General features: G+C 39.4%; 1 protein-coding gene across 3 annotated transcripts in view; it reads left to right on the plus strand.

Annotated features, from left to right (window-relative positions):
- The first annotated feature begins 221 nt into the window (after nt 1–221).
- The window catches only part of GRIN2B (glutamate ionotropic receptor NMDA type subunit 2B), a 352,876-nt gene continuing 338,119 nt past the window's right edge, over nt 222–14,978 (plus strand). For all 3 annotated transcript variants that reach the window (XM_087723269.1, XM_087723270.1, XM_087723268.1), the window contains exon 1: nt 222–938. The gene's annotated coding sequence lies outside the window, so the exon portion shown is untranslated. The remainder of the gene's footprint in view (nt 939–14,978) is intronic.

Here is a 14,978-nt window from a genome sequence, read left to right on the forward strand (position 1 = left end):
CGGGGGTGGGTGGGGAGAGGAGACCGCCGACATGTCAGCAGCAATGCAGATGGGGCTAGGAACGGCAGTCGCTCGCCACTGAACGGCTCCCCGCGAGTGGTGGGCTGAATTTGGTGCGCACGCGCTCGTGTGTACGTGTGTGTGTGTGTGTGTTGTGCGCGCGCGCATGTGTGCATGTGTGTGTGTTACGGAGTTCCTTCCTTCGGTGGTTTCTAGCTCGCCCGTTTCTCCAGTTCGCCTTCGTGCCCATCCCAGCCATGGCACAGCCGGAGCATCTCTGACATATTTATAGCCCAGGAACAGCTGTTTGCCATTCCTCTATTTGTGGGCTCATGTGGGGAAATGCGTTTTCCTTCCCATTCTTCGAAACGTGCTAGCGTCTCCACAGAGGAGAGGTTCCATCTCTCTCGCCCTCCTCTCAGACCGACCCTCTCCCCTCTTTTCCCTTCAGGAGGGGGCGCTTGGAGAATTATCATGCTTCGCGGAGGACCAAAATCTACCCTCGCGGCACCCCAACTCAGCCTGCTTTGCTAAGCTTCCAGGAATATATTTCTTCTATCATCGGCGCCAATAGAAGAATCGCCACTGTGGCGTTCTCGCATTCCTTCTCTTCCTTCGTTCCTTCTTTAAAGAGAGAAAATGGAATGATCTCTCTGGATCCCGCATATTTCGACTTTCCTCTCTACTGGATCAGATTCATCTTAGAAGGCGATATCTTGCTTTGCCTTTGCACCACTTCCAGACGCAAGATTGCCAGCGTCGAGGCGTCTTGCAAGAAAGCGGTTTCTATGTGCATCTGGCATCGCCCCTTCCCCATTTGCTCCCCAAACCTCATCCTTCTTTATGTGGATATGCAAGCAAGAAGAGGAGACTGGATATTCCCAACATGCTCACTCCCCTAATCTGTCCGCCTAGAGGTTCTGCTTCTACAAATCAAGGTAGGAGATTTTGTTCAGGGTGGGGTGGAGGTTGGTGAATATCCCCCCCTACACTATTAAAAAAGCCACTCGTGTTTTAAGCAACTAATTTTGTACTAATAGCACAAACCAACCGCTGGGCTTCTCACAAAAGAGCCAGAGACGCTGTTTGGAATGAGATTCGGTTTTAAGGAGTCATTCAGACATGTTGATTCCTCCCTTCCCTGGCTCGTCAGAAGAGCAGGGGGAAAAGAGACACGAGCTTATTCCCTCCCTTCTCCACCTGATACGACAGCGCTTTCGTGCTTCTAAAAGGAGGCGGAGGTGGGGCAGGAGGCAGCGGATCAGAGGAGGGCAAAGATGGAGCTTCGCTACCTCCCTGTCAAAATGGTCTTGGCCAGCCTTCTCTAGCTCGGGTTTACAGCCTGGCCGTTTGGGAATATGCAACATGGTGGTGTTCTGCAAAGAGATTGTCTTCTAGTCCAAGTGCAAGCAGGCCCCGGAGCTTTAGGCAAGCCAATGTGGCTGCCTTCGCAAAAGCTAGTTGTAGGGAGCACTGGCCAGCCAGTCCCAAGAGAAGCAGAGGGGGCTGCTGATGTGTAGGCAGCCGCTGTCTGTTTGCAGGTGGATGGCCATCAGAAGTCTAAGCACGTTAGGAGACCTCTAACCCCTCCTCTCCCCGCCCCGTGCTTTATCTCAAGGCAAAACCTGCACCTGCCATCCTCCTCCTGCCTGATGCTGGAGGCTTTAGCCACGTTGACTTCTCGCTTCTTGGCGCGAGCCATGCAGTCTTCCCTTCCCTTCTTCTCTCCTTTCCTCCGTGTCTGGCTCGCTTTCGCGCGCGCACACACACATCCACACTCGTTTTTTTCAGCACGGGATGCAAAATGGCTATCTTCTTGCTCGACTGTGCCTGCCTACGCGATACAGACCGTTAAATGCAGGACTGAAATTGGGCACGCCAGTCTAGGGGTAAGATGGTGGCAAGACAAAGGCGGGCGAGTTCTCCTGTGAGTGGGTGTGGATGCGCATCCAAAACCGTATGAAAAAAAAATGGGAATCGTGGCGTTTGGTTTCAGCCCCAAACGTTCCGACCGGTAACCCTCCTGGTCGGTTACCTTGCCGGTAGAGCCTCTGGTGAGCCCGCCACTATGTAACGCCTCCGCCCCCCGCATCGCGAGGTAGAACTGAATTGTTTCTACCTGGGATTCTGTAAGGAGGGGTCTCTGGCCGGCCTTGGAGGCAAGCTCTGGGTCACTCACCAGATGGTCCTAAATAGCTTCCCGAAAAATTTCACGCCAAGCGCGACCCTCTGACCCTCTCCCACTCCCAACTTCCGAGAGGCGGCCCAGAACGGCAGCAGGGCTGCCAGGAGATGGTGGCCAATAACGGGACGCGAACGATCCAGGAAGCGAGGTACGGGAAAGGGGTAAGAGCTGAGGGCTCCCTCCACGATCACCACACCCCTTTAGGCTCCCGAGCCTTCCCTCTGCGAAACAGGTGGAAGGACCTGTCCCCGGTAAAACCTAGGGCGGTTGTGTGTGTGTGTGGGGGGGGGGGGATCGCCGAAAAGCCCCACAGGCTAGAAAAAGGATCCAGTTCGCCTTGCAATCCTTCCCAGGCAGCCAAGGGGGACCGTGACAGAAATGCCGAGAGAGAGCGAGAGCGCGAAAGCGCAACGAATGTACCGCCTTGGCACCGTTTCTTTTCCATCTTCCCGGCTCCGCTGTGGTTGTAAAAGGAGAGGCGAGGATGACGGTCCTTTCACAGCTGGGGAGAGGCCGGTGCGAGGTAGAATTCCCCCCACCAGCAGCCACGTTCGCCTGGCGCTTCTATAAATAGCCCAGGATCTCGGTGACATCTACCTACGTTCCCCTTCCGCGAGTGGGAGTCTAAAGTTTACCTGCGCTGGGAGAGTGCGCGCGCGTGTGAGCGAGGGGCGGAGCCAAGAGGCAGGGGCAAAGGGGGTGTGGAGAGCGGCAGCTGAAGGGGCGGGGATTTCCAGCCTACTCGCTGGAGTTAGGGCGACAGGTGCGTGCCTGGAGCGTGGCTATCGGGCACTCCCTCCCTTTCTGCTGTCTTGCAGCATGGCTTGCGACCGGAGTGGAGAAGGGCGCGCCTTCTCGTCCTGCCTTTTTTTCACAGATTTGGCTGGGGCGATGGACTGTTGGTGACAACGGGCAGCAAAAACAGGCGCCGGCTTTCTCCCAGGCGTTCCTTCGCCAAGGCAGCTGGCTAGAGCATCAGCTTCGTTCCAGGCAGCAGCGTGGGCAGAAGAGCTCGCGTATTTCGGATCGATCGAGCTCTAAGAAGCCCCCACCCCCCAATTTTCAGCGCCTCTTGAACATTGAACATTGGCATTTATCGGGGGAGCGCGTGCGAGTTTGCGTGCCAGCGTTGGGTAGAGTGGGCGCGGAGAGCTTGGCATCTGAGCCTTTTTGTTCAGCTGTGGCTGTTTTGGCAGAGCGAGGCAAAGTCCATTCTTCCGATGCATCGCGTTAAGCGATGCTTCTGTCTGCAAACTTTCCTCGTGCTGGAAATATACTCACCTACAAGGCTGAGACACTGCTTTTTCTATTCGTATTCACAAGGACAGTTATCAACATTTCCACGGGAGGCTTAAAGCCGTTTGTCTGCAATTGATCATGCAACTTATAATGAAGGAAATGAACTGCGAATTCTTTCCAGCATTTCCATTTTAAAACGAACAATCGATACAAACCTTAACATGTACATGGAATCTACATTTGTTTTTTCTTTCTTCAATTCTTCAGCATCACCTGGAGATAGAATGGACAATTACTAAAGCCACTTTCCCCCCCAACACTGATGTCATCCACACATTCAGAAAACCAGCGTAGGAAGTTTCAAATGGATCTTGTGCATGATATTAAGAACGTCGCTGGTGTCTCCCACAATTTTCATTCATAGCACCAAATGACAAATTGGAAGAAATCAGACTGAAAGGTGATCAGTGCCTTTAACTGGGAGAATTTGTCTGGATTCATCCAGATCCCAAACTGAACTTTGGCAGGGAAACATCTCCACAACCTCTTCCATTGATCTGGCATATATTCAGTGGCCTTGACTTTTAAACAAAGCATACTTCTATGGCAGGATTGGGAAGGAGGGTATTTGGTGTGATGAAGGATTAGGTTTAGGTGAGTGCATAGAAGAAGCTGTAGTGTCAAGTTTTCTAGCACTTCTCTGCATTTAGCTCTCATTTTCAATATTTTCATAAAATATATATTCACAATTTTTTAGGATTGTAGTACTTCATTATTACTGTGATAAATAACATATCTTTTAATCTAAAATATTATACAAATGCCAACCAACACAAATAAAAAATGGACACAGAACAAATTATGATACGCTCTGAATACTGTGTAGAACAAGGCTTTTTTTAAAAAAAAATCACACCATGTTTGTTCTCGAACTCTGGAACTATTTCACAGACAGAGCCTCTTTCTTCATTAACCTCAAATAAAGTTTTTTTAAAAAAAAACTTTTATAAACTGAAGATCTTCAATTTTAAAAGCACATTTAGCTAGCAGAGGATACCCCTCTCCCGCCAAAATGAACTGCGGTTAAAAAAACAGCAAACTGTGACAATAGATTGGAAGAGAATAAGAAAATAAAGAAAAAAATGTTATTATTTTTTCCTGGGTAACCCTTAATCTAGCAGAAATTTTCAGAAAGCCAAGATGGGGTAACACAGTTGTGAGCTGCTATTATACTAAAATGATAGTGTGAATAAATGTGTGATGCTTCTAAGAGCTATAAACAAACACATTACCAAATCAGAATGCAGAATGAACATCTGAAATACATGATAGATTTATTTTTAATTAATTATAATTAATTTTAAGGTTAAATTCATAGAAATAGAACACTCACGCTGCCATTATGAAACTCAAAGATACAACATTTGATAGGATTCAGTAAAATATTCTGTGATATAATTTATATCCTCAGAGACAGATTTATAGGATAAATATACATCTGAAATATGTACATATAAATATACAGTTTCATATACAGATGTTATCTTTAAAATATTGATTGATCAACATATCAAAAGGTAAATACACCAATGTGTGCTCTATACACACTGAAGCATGTGTGTCTGTGTGCATAAAATAGCAGAATAATAACATACATCTTGGGATACCGTAGTTAGATATACACAAATTGATAAGCGATAAAATGGTTTAGAAATAGAATAGAAAACATACAGTACTTGTATAAACCCACAGTTTGTCAATTACACACTTAAAGAAACAATTATAGAGTAGCATATACACATATATGATACATACAATCATGTAATTCTAGAAAGCATACAGTGAAGATTTAAAGCTTGGTTTCAACTATATGAAGTAATAAGATAGTTTAAAATTTATGCAGTTTGTTCCTTTTCTCCCTATGAGGAAAATTAGTAATTACATAGTTTTCATATACAGGAGTCATTTCAATGTAGGAAGAGATATAAATATAAAACTAACATATACATAACTCAATAAATTAAGAATCTCTAAGTGTAAGTGTGTATATAGCTAGTCCTCGACTTATGATTGTTTAATGATGGTTTAAAGTTACGATGGCCTTGGAATAAGTGACTTACAACCTGTCCTCAAAGTTACAACCATCGCACCACCCCTGAAGTAACATAAATAGGACGAGTAAGATGTGTTGGATATGTTCCCTACTTCAAGTAATTTGTAAAAATAATAAAGGCAGGATACAAACAAACAAACAAATAAACAATTGCACTTTGGGTGTTTGGAAACCGGCTGGTATTTATGATGGGGGGAAAGTTAATTTGCTTAATGACTGATTCACATAACAGCTGCATGATTCACTTAATGACTATGATGATAATAGTTGTAAAATTGGATCTCGGCTTGTAATGACTTGCTGAATGACTGCATCACTTGAGCTCAAATGGATTTCATTCTAGAAAGTAGGTTTGTGCTGGGAGTGAATTTAAATAAGCATACAGAAAGTTGCACAGGTTGACTAGTATGGGAATGTATAATGAAAGATATTGAAGCACCACTACCTAGCAAATCATATGTTCATCTGTACATCGTATAAATTTAATTGGTGTATAGAAATCTTTACACATTAAAAAAAAGCATGGTAAGCAGTCTTAAGTTACTAATTGTTTACTATTGTTTCACTTATTCTGGATGTTCTAGCTGTCCTTTTAACTACAAAAACACATTTTTCTTTTTAAAGAACAAGTATTCATTTAGAAAGAAGGGTAAAAGTCATGTGTAGATTGAAATATCTATTTAATACAGCCATGTAGACTCTCTTCCGTGTAGATGTCATATATAATACACTCTCACAGTTGTAAATTCTTTGATACATTATTTTATTTCATGAACGTCATGAAATTTCCAGATATCCCCTACTTGGATCCCCCCTCCACCTCTAAAAATATGTGAAAAATTATGTGAGTCACTTCATTTTTTTTTACGTACCTCTGACACCTGATAAGTTCTGTCCGAAGAGAAGTAATATTAATAGTTACATTTTACAAAGTCTATGTACATAGTTGGTTACTGCATTTCTTGCTCAAGTGTGCTTTATTTATTCTTCTTTGGGGCAACGTTTGGCCAATTAGATTTGTTGTGTGTGAAATCTTATGATAAAGATTATGAAAAAGTTTTAAGCCCGATATTATGATTTAGGCCTTGCCACATCTTGTGGTTTACCGTATACAATCATGCCCCGACAACAGCTTTCTATTGTTTTGGTTTTATGACATTTCAATCTTATCTCCAGGCCTTACATTATCAGGTGAAAGTTCTGCAATTATTTTGGAGATCACCCATTAATTTGAAGGCATAGTGAGGTGACATATTATGAGTGTAATCAGAGTTATGTTTGGAAAATTTCTATAATTTCTATAATTTACACAGAGATAATAGTATGACTTATACACTAATTATTTATTTATTGATGTGTGTAATTTATATATTAGTCCAATCAACAAATTATTCTGGGTGGCTCAAACAACTCATTCAGAACTTAGGCTAAAAGGATACAATAACAATAATAATTAAATAAACATTAATAAACAACCTGGGAAATCAATATCATTGAATATTCCTTGCAGGAGGAACTCTCTCTTTTTTCGGGCAGGAGCTGCAGATGCTTGTCTCTTCCATCTTGTCTCCAAGCTAAGATTTGCTGCAGCCATTTCTCTGGCAACGTTTGCCCTCCCCGTTAACACTTCATTTTTGAGACTCTTTCATACTGATCTTCTCCATTCTCTCCCGCTTTTATTACCACCTGCTCTGTAAGCTTTCTACAAGGAAGACAGATGAAACTTTCCCCACATTTGTCAGTTTTTATTTATTTATTAGATTTTTATTCTGCTTTTTTTTCATATGCAACTCAAGGTGGCAAACATTAATATTCCTCCCTTCTCCAGAATAATCCCGTGAAGTGAGATGAGTTGAAAGAAAATGACTGGCCCAAAGTCACCCAGTTGTTTTTTCATGCTTAAGGCAGGACAAGAACTTACAGTTTCCTGGTTTCTAGACCACCCCCTTAACCACTACACCACAATGTCTTTCTCTTCCCCCTGACTGACGTAAGAAAAGGTATTATTGTCTAGGAGTTGGTTACTTTCTCTTTTAGATCTCTACAGGAGCAACCTCATAGCACACCGTTGTTCTGTCTGCCTCCTTCCTTTCTATGGTAATATCTTGGCTGGTTTTATCCCATGTATTTCTTTCTTACACACTGTTTTAACTTGGGAGATACCCAAAAGTTGTTTGCAGAACCAACTGTGAAACAAGTCTAAGGAAAGTCATACAGTGTCTTGAAATGGAATCCACCTTATTTCTGTTGTGGTGCCCAGATTGGTGAATGTTTCTTTCATTGGCTGATGACATGTGGAAAAGGGATGGTTCAAAACCAAAGGAACAGGAGAAAACCTTTAACACTCTATAAAGAAAGGCACCCTCAAATATGGACATCATTTGGCTGTGCCTGGAACAGAAGTAACAGTGGCAGATCTAACATCCCTCCAAGGCAGAGGACAGGTAGAGGAAAAAGGATGCAGCGCTAAGAGAAGACTCTATGGTGGGGAAACCGGACTTCTGGTCAGCTCCAGAATTAAACGGGGAGCTTTCAGTTAGGACCTTTGTAGCTCCTTGAGTGTTTAGATAATGGAAGATAAAGTCTAAAAGGATGGTGTCAGAATTAGGGGAAAATACGACTTTAACAGAGGTGCAACTAAAGAGTAGTTAGTTTTTATTCATGAGTTGGAGATCAGATGAATACGATACCATGGGGATCGGAAAAGAGAAATTGCAAGGATATGCCCTGGTGAAGTGCAAAACACACATAACCAGTTGCTCTTGCTTAATTGTTCTGTTTGCAGTTAATCTTGCCACCTCTATGCCACTGACAAAATCCCAAAGCTCTTGTTGTTAACTTAATCTACCACTCTTTTTTTCCAGGTGTGTGTAATTTCCCAAGTAGACAACATTTAGATAACATTTCCAGCTCCTGGCGTTTCCTTGTCTTTTCACACCCTCTCATCCATCTCTTCCTTCTGCCTATTCCCCACAGTGGTATGCTGTCCTACAGATTGACATATCTAAAGGGTATTACAAACAGTAGCACTAAACAGTTATATTGACAAATTACATCTGCAGTCCTGATTCTGACCACCCAAACACTTGTGGACTACAGCTGAACTCCCTGTATACACTTATAATGATCCTCATTATTCTTCTCTTTTTGGACATACCTTTATTCATAGTACTGTAAGTTATAATATTGCATTAAACCTTGCAGAAAAAGGCTAGCATATACAAGTTTTTAATTAAATGCATACATACATTTTCTGTCTATTAACAAACAAGAAATGTATTTAAATAATATTTTTTAAAAATCAGTAGTGGTTTATTTTTGTATACTGTACACTGTTTTGCAGTATTTGTATAGTATACATGCAGTATACATTTGTTATCATACATGAGGAAGATTAGAAAACATGTATTCTCTTGGATTAAATAATTCAAAATGAAGGATTACAAATACGCACACATGCATAAATGTTTTATATAGCTTATATAGTCATTTAGATTTACTTAGCTTTCCTAAACTATAAATCTTTTCTCTCTATTACACCTATGCTTGTCTGTCCTTGATATATTTATTTTCGGAATTAATATCTTTGTGCTTCAATTCCTTCAAGAGACTGTAGTGTACAATGTGAGAGGTACGCCATGGAATTATTTCTGCCATTGTGACAGATTCTAAGACATATATTTTAATCTGTATTCTGTTTATTGTAAACGCGGATATCCATCCGCTTGGGTTGGCTGTGCATTTGGGCCTCGTTCTCTCATATGCAGCTGCCAATTAACTTCTAACTCCCACATTGAAGGATTATGATTTTTTTTTTAAAAAAACCGAATGTCTATAAATGGTCCACTCTTGTCCCTCTGTTTATAAGATTGCTTTGTTCATTACCTTTTATAAGGAAGAAGGCATTGCCTGGTGAATCTGTCTTTGCTTGGTGAGATTGAATTATTTGGCTGCTACCCAGGCAAACTGCCCCATCTGTTAACATACTGTGAATGTGAACAAAGACACCAATTATTAGAGCAATGAAATTCAGGGCAATCTGCTCCCTTGAACATTTTGCTTTTTGCTTGGGCCAAGAATCAAGAGAACATGAGCCCAGCCAGAGGAATGTTGCACGTGGATTTAAGTGAATGCTCTGGATTGGATTGGGAATGATAATCACAGGCCTCAGATTAGAACTGGACCAAAAATTATTTTTTGTTACACATCCATTTAATTTTAAAGTGAGGTTCCAAGACTTCCTATAGTTAGTAGCAGAACTTTCAGGGTATCAGATTCAAATTATCTAGGGATTGTTTTGCAAATTCATCTTGCTCAATTTGCATTATAGAGGAACAGTTAAATTGCTGCTGTCTACTTTACATTATACTCCTCTATACACAGATTTTTACAGCTGTCATAGGCTCTCATTTTTTGGTTCCTAGCAAAAGGTGGTGGAAAGATGGAAAATAGTTTAGAAACCATGTTATATCTGAGGAACAGAATTTTGGGACAAAGGAGATTGTTGAGTGATATTTAAATAGCAGCATGCAACTCAAGGGCATGATATATTTTTCCAGTTTTGCCCTGCTTGTATATGTAATACAGAAAGACATGTTTACATTATTTTTGGTCCAGTAAAGACAAAGTGCCAAAGATCATATGAAATATCATACATCCCAGGTGACCTTGTATCTTTCTTACAAGGCTCAACAGAACAGGGGCGTATTTCGCTAGTGTATTGGATCAGTTCAAATAATATGAATATTATGTGTTTCTATTTGCCTTTCAGGCAGAATAGACCAGTTCAAAGTCATACTGAAGGATTTAAAAAAAAAAAAATCCCTATATTTGGTAAAGAGAATAATAAAATATTTTGAGGGTCAGCATGAATATTCATCAGCAATGCTCATATACACAAGTGATATTTTTCTTATGTATCCTACTTTGTATGCGATGAAGTTAAAGGAGGAAAAAAAAATACAAGCTTGGCTCCATCTATCAGCCTGAAAAGAAGCTATTGCCCCAATGACTGTTTTTCTCCTCCCACTGCATTCTGGTTTTCTTTTTATAATATCATGCCCAATTTTATTTTACACCATGTCTTAAAAAATGTATGTGATAAGATTTGCATAGAATCTTGGATAATAATGAACTAGTGCATTCCGGAAGAATTCTTTATAGAAAGGTTAAACATTACGTAGCCTTGGACTGTACTTTCTATAATGATTGATATTAGCCATGCTGACCAGGGCTAATGAAACAGTGGCTGGAAGGCTACGGGGTGTCTTTTTTTGCTCCACAAGAGTGCTGTGAATACCGGAGACTTATGATACTTTAGTGTTTATTATATGCACCAGTTTCCAAGAGGGAACTCCTAATACGAGGTTTCCTTGTGTTAAATCAATATCATTTTAAAGCCCCGCCACAAAGATCTAATTCATATTCTGCTTTTGTATAAAAATCCAATACAACTGGTTGATTTTTTTAAAAAAACTGTATCTATATTTGATTATGGCTACCAGTGAGACAAACAAATGATGGTCCATTTATTTATTAATTGTATTTCTATTCTACCATCCTTCCCCAGGACACCTGCTGATTTACATTATCCTGCGAGCGCTTGTACCTTTCCCCCCCAAAATATCTTGAAACATTGAATTAATTGAATATTAATTCAATTAATATTAATGTTATATTTAGTATATATAAGATGAGTAGTCATAAAAGTCTTTTAACAAATAAAAAGTAATAAAAATGATCATAGCCCTATAAAATATTGAAAGTTATCTTAAATGACCAACATCTTAACCATTAAAAGCTCTCATTGCCTTTCTGAAATGTTAGGAGATAGGATGAGATATAATCTTATGAGAGCTTGTTCCAAAGATTTGGTCTCAGCCAAAAAAACCCCAATTGATATCTAGCTTTCTTCTGAACCTTTCACAGCATAGGAACGTTTAGCATACCTGTATGGGAGATGTGAATGATATTCCAAACCTTATAAGGCTTTATAGGTTAAAAGCAGCACTTTGAATGGTATCCTAAAGCCTGTTCTAATCAATTAGAGCATGCAACACTGTGGTAATTTGTGAATATTAGTTCTTGTCAGCTTGTGGGCGGCGGCTTTTTTGCACCACTTTGTACCATCTGCAGCTTCTGGGCTGCCTTCAAAGAGCCCTATGAAATTTTGTACTAATAATTTAAAATTTTAAAGAGAAATTAAAAAGAGAATGCAAAATTATGTCTTTGATAGTTATCTCTGCAAAACATTACTTCCATTGTACAATAAAATTGTGGTAGAATTATATGAAAATATTTCCACTGGCTACAACTTACTAAACATCAAACTCATTTCTATATTCATAATACATTATTTCTTTTAATTCTACATGCCTATGAAACAAATCTTATCAGGTTTTTAATCCCTTTTGGGGTGCATTAGGTATAATATCAGATTTAAAAATAAGAATTTAGCATTCGTACTCTACTTTTGATATTGCTAACTAGTGCTGGCATACTGTGACACAGAAGAAAATAAAGAATTAAAAAGTAGAGATATGACTGCTAATTAGTGTACTGTAATTGTTGCTTATTACAAATCTGTATCAAGATATAATATAATGCGTATGTTGTGTGCAATGATAGACAATGAAACATTTGCATAAGATGTAGAAAAATGAAGAGGCATAGAAAATAATGTTGTGTCACCTTACTTTTCTATAATATAAGCTGTAACATAAATACATTAATATGATATTTCCTTTCCCCCCCTCTGTGCACATGTTTGGGTTATTTATTTACTTTTGAGTATGGAAAAATTGTGAAAAACTATGAGATGGAAATTGACAGGTTTCTAAATTGATAGTCAAATCTACTGCCACATCTTTGTCTCGTGACCCGTCAAAAGCGCGGAGGACAAAATCGTGCTCGACGAAAGCGCGCATGTGACGTCATCACAGCGCAACGAAAAAAATTAAAAATCGAAATAAAATTAAAATTAAAGCAAGCCGATTCACATAAAGGTAAGGGTTAGGTTTAGGTTTAGGTTTAGGGTTAGGGTTAGGGTTAGGGTTAGGGTTAGGTTAAGGGTTAGGTTTAGGTTTAGAGCGTTAGCGTTAGGTTTAGCGTTAGGTTAAGGGTTAGCGTTAGGTTTAGTTAACGGTTAGGTTTAGGGTTAGATTTAGGGTTAGGATAAGGGTTAGGTTTAGAGTTAGGTTTAGGGTTAGGTTTGGGGTGGTTAGGGTAAGGTTTTAGCTTTATTTTTACATTTTTCGATCACAGCGCGATGTTTTCGTCGCGCTGTGATGATGTCAAATGCGCGCTTTCGTCGAGCGCGATTTTCTCCTCCGCGATTTTGTGGTGGAACCCTTTGTCTAGTTAGCAGTGGAGTGTTCAAAGTTGCATATGATAGATGCCAGATTTTTGTGCATGGATTCATTTGCATAGAGAGTAACCTGTTTTTTTTTACATAAGTAGCAAAAAAGCATTGCTGCCGGATGAAGAACAAATCCTGTTGGTGGATGAATGGACAATGTGCCTCTGATGGAATAAGTAATACTATTTAGTCTTATAATGATTAATCAGGTTTGGCAATGGAGTTTGTTGTAGTGTCTAATCTCCCTGAATTTACTTCTCTGTTAAATAACCAGTCAGTGCAAATGCATATCCTATTAATTTTTCTACATAATTCAAATTATCACCTACTCATTGGAAACAAGATGGTCTGGATAACTCAGACAAACATTGGTTGCAGCATAGACTAGTGTACATAAATTGCTACTCCTATCCCTTCTTACACTCCCTTCCGTTACAAGGGTAGCACTCTATTTTGGCTTTCTTGATAGTGCTTTTATTAGCGTAAAATGAAGATTTCAGACAAAGCAGAAAACCAGGGTATGCATGCTATTATCCAACCTGTCTATGGTTAAAATAACCTTCTTTTCTCTTGCAGTAGTATCTTACACATACTTTCTAAGAAGAAAGTCCCACTGGCTTCAGAGTGGCTGATTCCCAAATAACTGTGAATAGGACCGCAACTTCAGTTCGAAATTGGATTTATTGAGATTGAAAACAATCTCAATAAATCCCATTTGTTAACACCAGAATGTTATTCTGGTCTCGACCCTTTCTACCTGGAGCAAATATTACAGTGTCTTCAATGTAATGTAGAAACTGCATTTTAAACTGCCACCTGCCTCTCTCAGTAAGGTGTTACAAACTAAGAATATTACAAAAATGTTGCCAAAAGAGTGTGTTTCTTTAGTTCTATTCTTGGGTGATTCATTCATTTTTGAAGACTATTTTTGCTAGTTGGTTAATAAACGTACCACAACTTAACATAAACCTACCTGTTCATTAACACTTTTTTTAAAAAAGACCACTCTTAATATATAGCAAGTATTTACAGATGATCTTTTGTTGTGTTTTTTGTCACCACATTCACAAAATTTTATAGGAGCTATTGGGGTAACCATCTTGAAGAATAAGTGATGTAGGATATTGATACATTTGCATATGTTTAAATAAAAACACCATTTCAGTCTTTGCTGGCATTTTGAAATTTCTCAAAGAGCTCACATAAAAGCATAGGAAAAATGTGTATTCCTTCATTTTTTATTTTTCTGTTAAGGGCAAATCCACTCCTTGCAATAATAACCAGCCATATTTTTGCTCAACTACAATCAGCATTTATTTAATTAACATTTGAAAGGACATAAGTGTTATTTTCAAAGCACAAATATTAATTTTGTTAAGGATTTATGCCATGCCAATCTCTGAAGGTGTGGGAGAGAAGAATTCGTTCACAAAGGGTGAGGAATATAGGACTCTGTATGGTAGTCATGCAGTTTTTACTTTATCAGTTCTGTATAGTTGAGAAGAAGCATTTCTTGCATCTGTGCTACAACAAAGGATAACCACTATTCTGTATTTAGTATGTACTAAGAAATTTTGCCTTAACAGTTATAGTGGTGATGAAATTGTTGGCAATGTTTGTAGACTTATTTTAGCATCCTAGACAAATGTTTTTGGCAGAAATATATCTTGATGCTTTTGGCTGAGCTTTGTACAAGAGTGACAAATAGAAAACAAGGACAGGTCACCTATCATGTGAAGAGTTAATCAGTGAAAGGAATTTAATTAAATAGAACTTTTTTTTTAAAAAAAATGCTTCCATAACAAATTGCAGCAATCCAAATCTAACTACCATAACTATAACTAACTTTCATTGTTTATGCAACTTGATTAATTAGCCCACCAGTACTAGCAGTACTTACTAGTACTAGCCGCCCAGTGAACTACTAGCAGTTGCATTAATATAACACTCTAAGCTTATGTTGATCATAGTTATTTTTATTGTGACTTAGTGTAGTGTTTAAGTTCTACCCATCTGGTTACTTGATGGGTTCATGTATTACTATACTGAAATCTAGAAAATAAGTGTTATTATGAATGTCCAAT

The sequence above is a fragment of the Thamnophis sirtalis genome, unplaced genomic scaffold (genome assembly GCF_051295495.1).
Source record: "Thamnophis sirtalis isolate CommonGarterSnake01/CBP01778 unplaced genomic scaffold, rThaSir2_p1.2 scaffold_9, whole genome shotgun sequence".
Classification (NCBI taxonomy): Eukaryota; Metazoa; Chordata; class Lepidosauria; order Squamata; family Natricidae; genus Thamnophis; species Thamnophis sirtalis.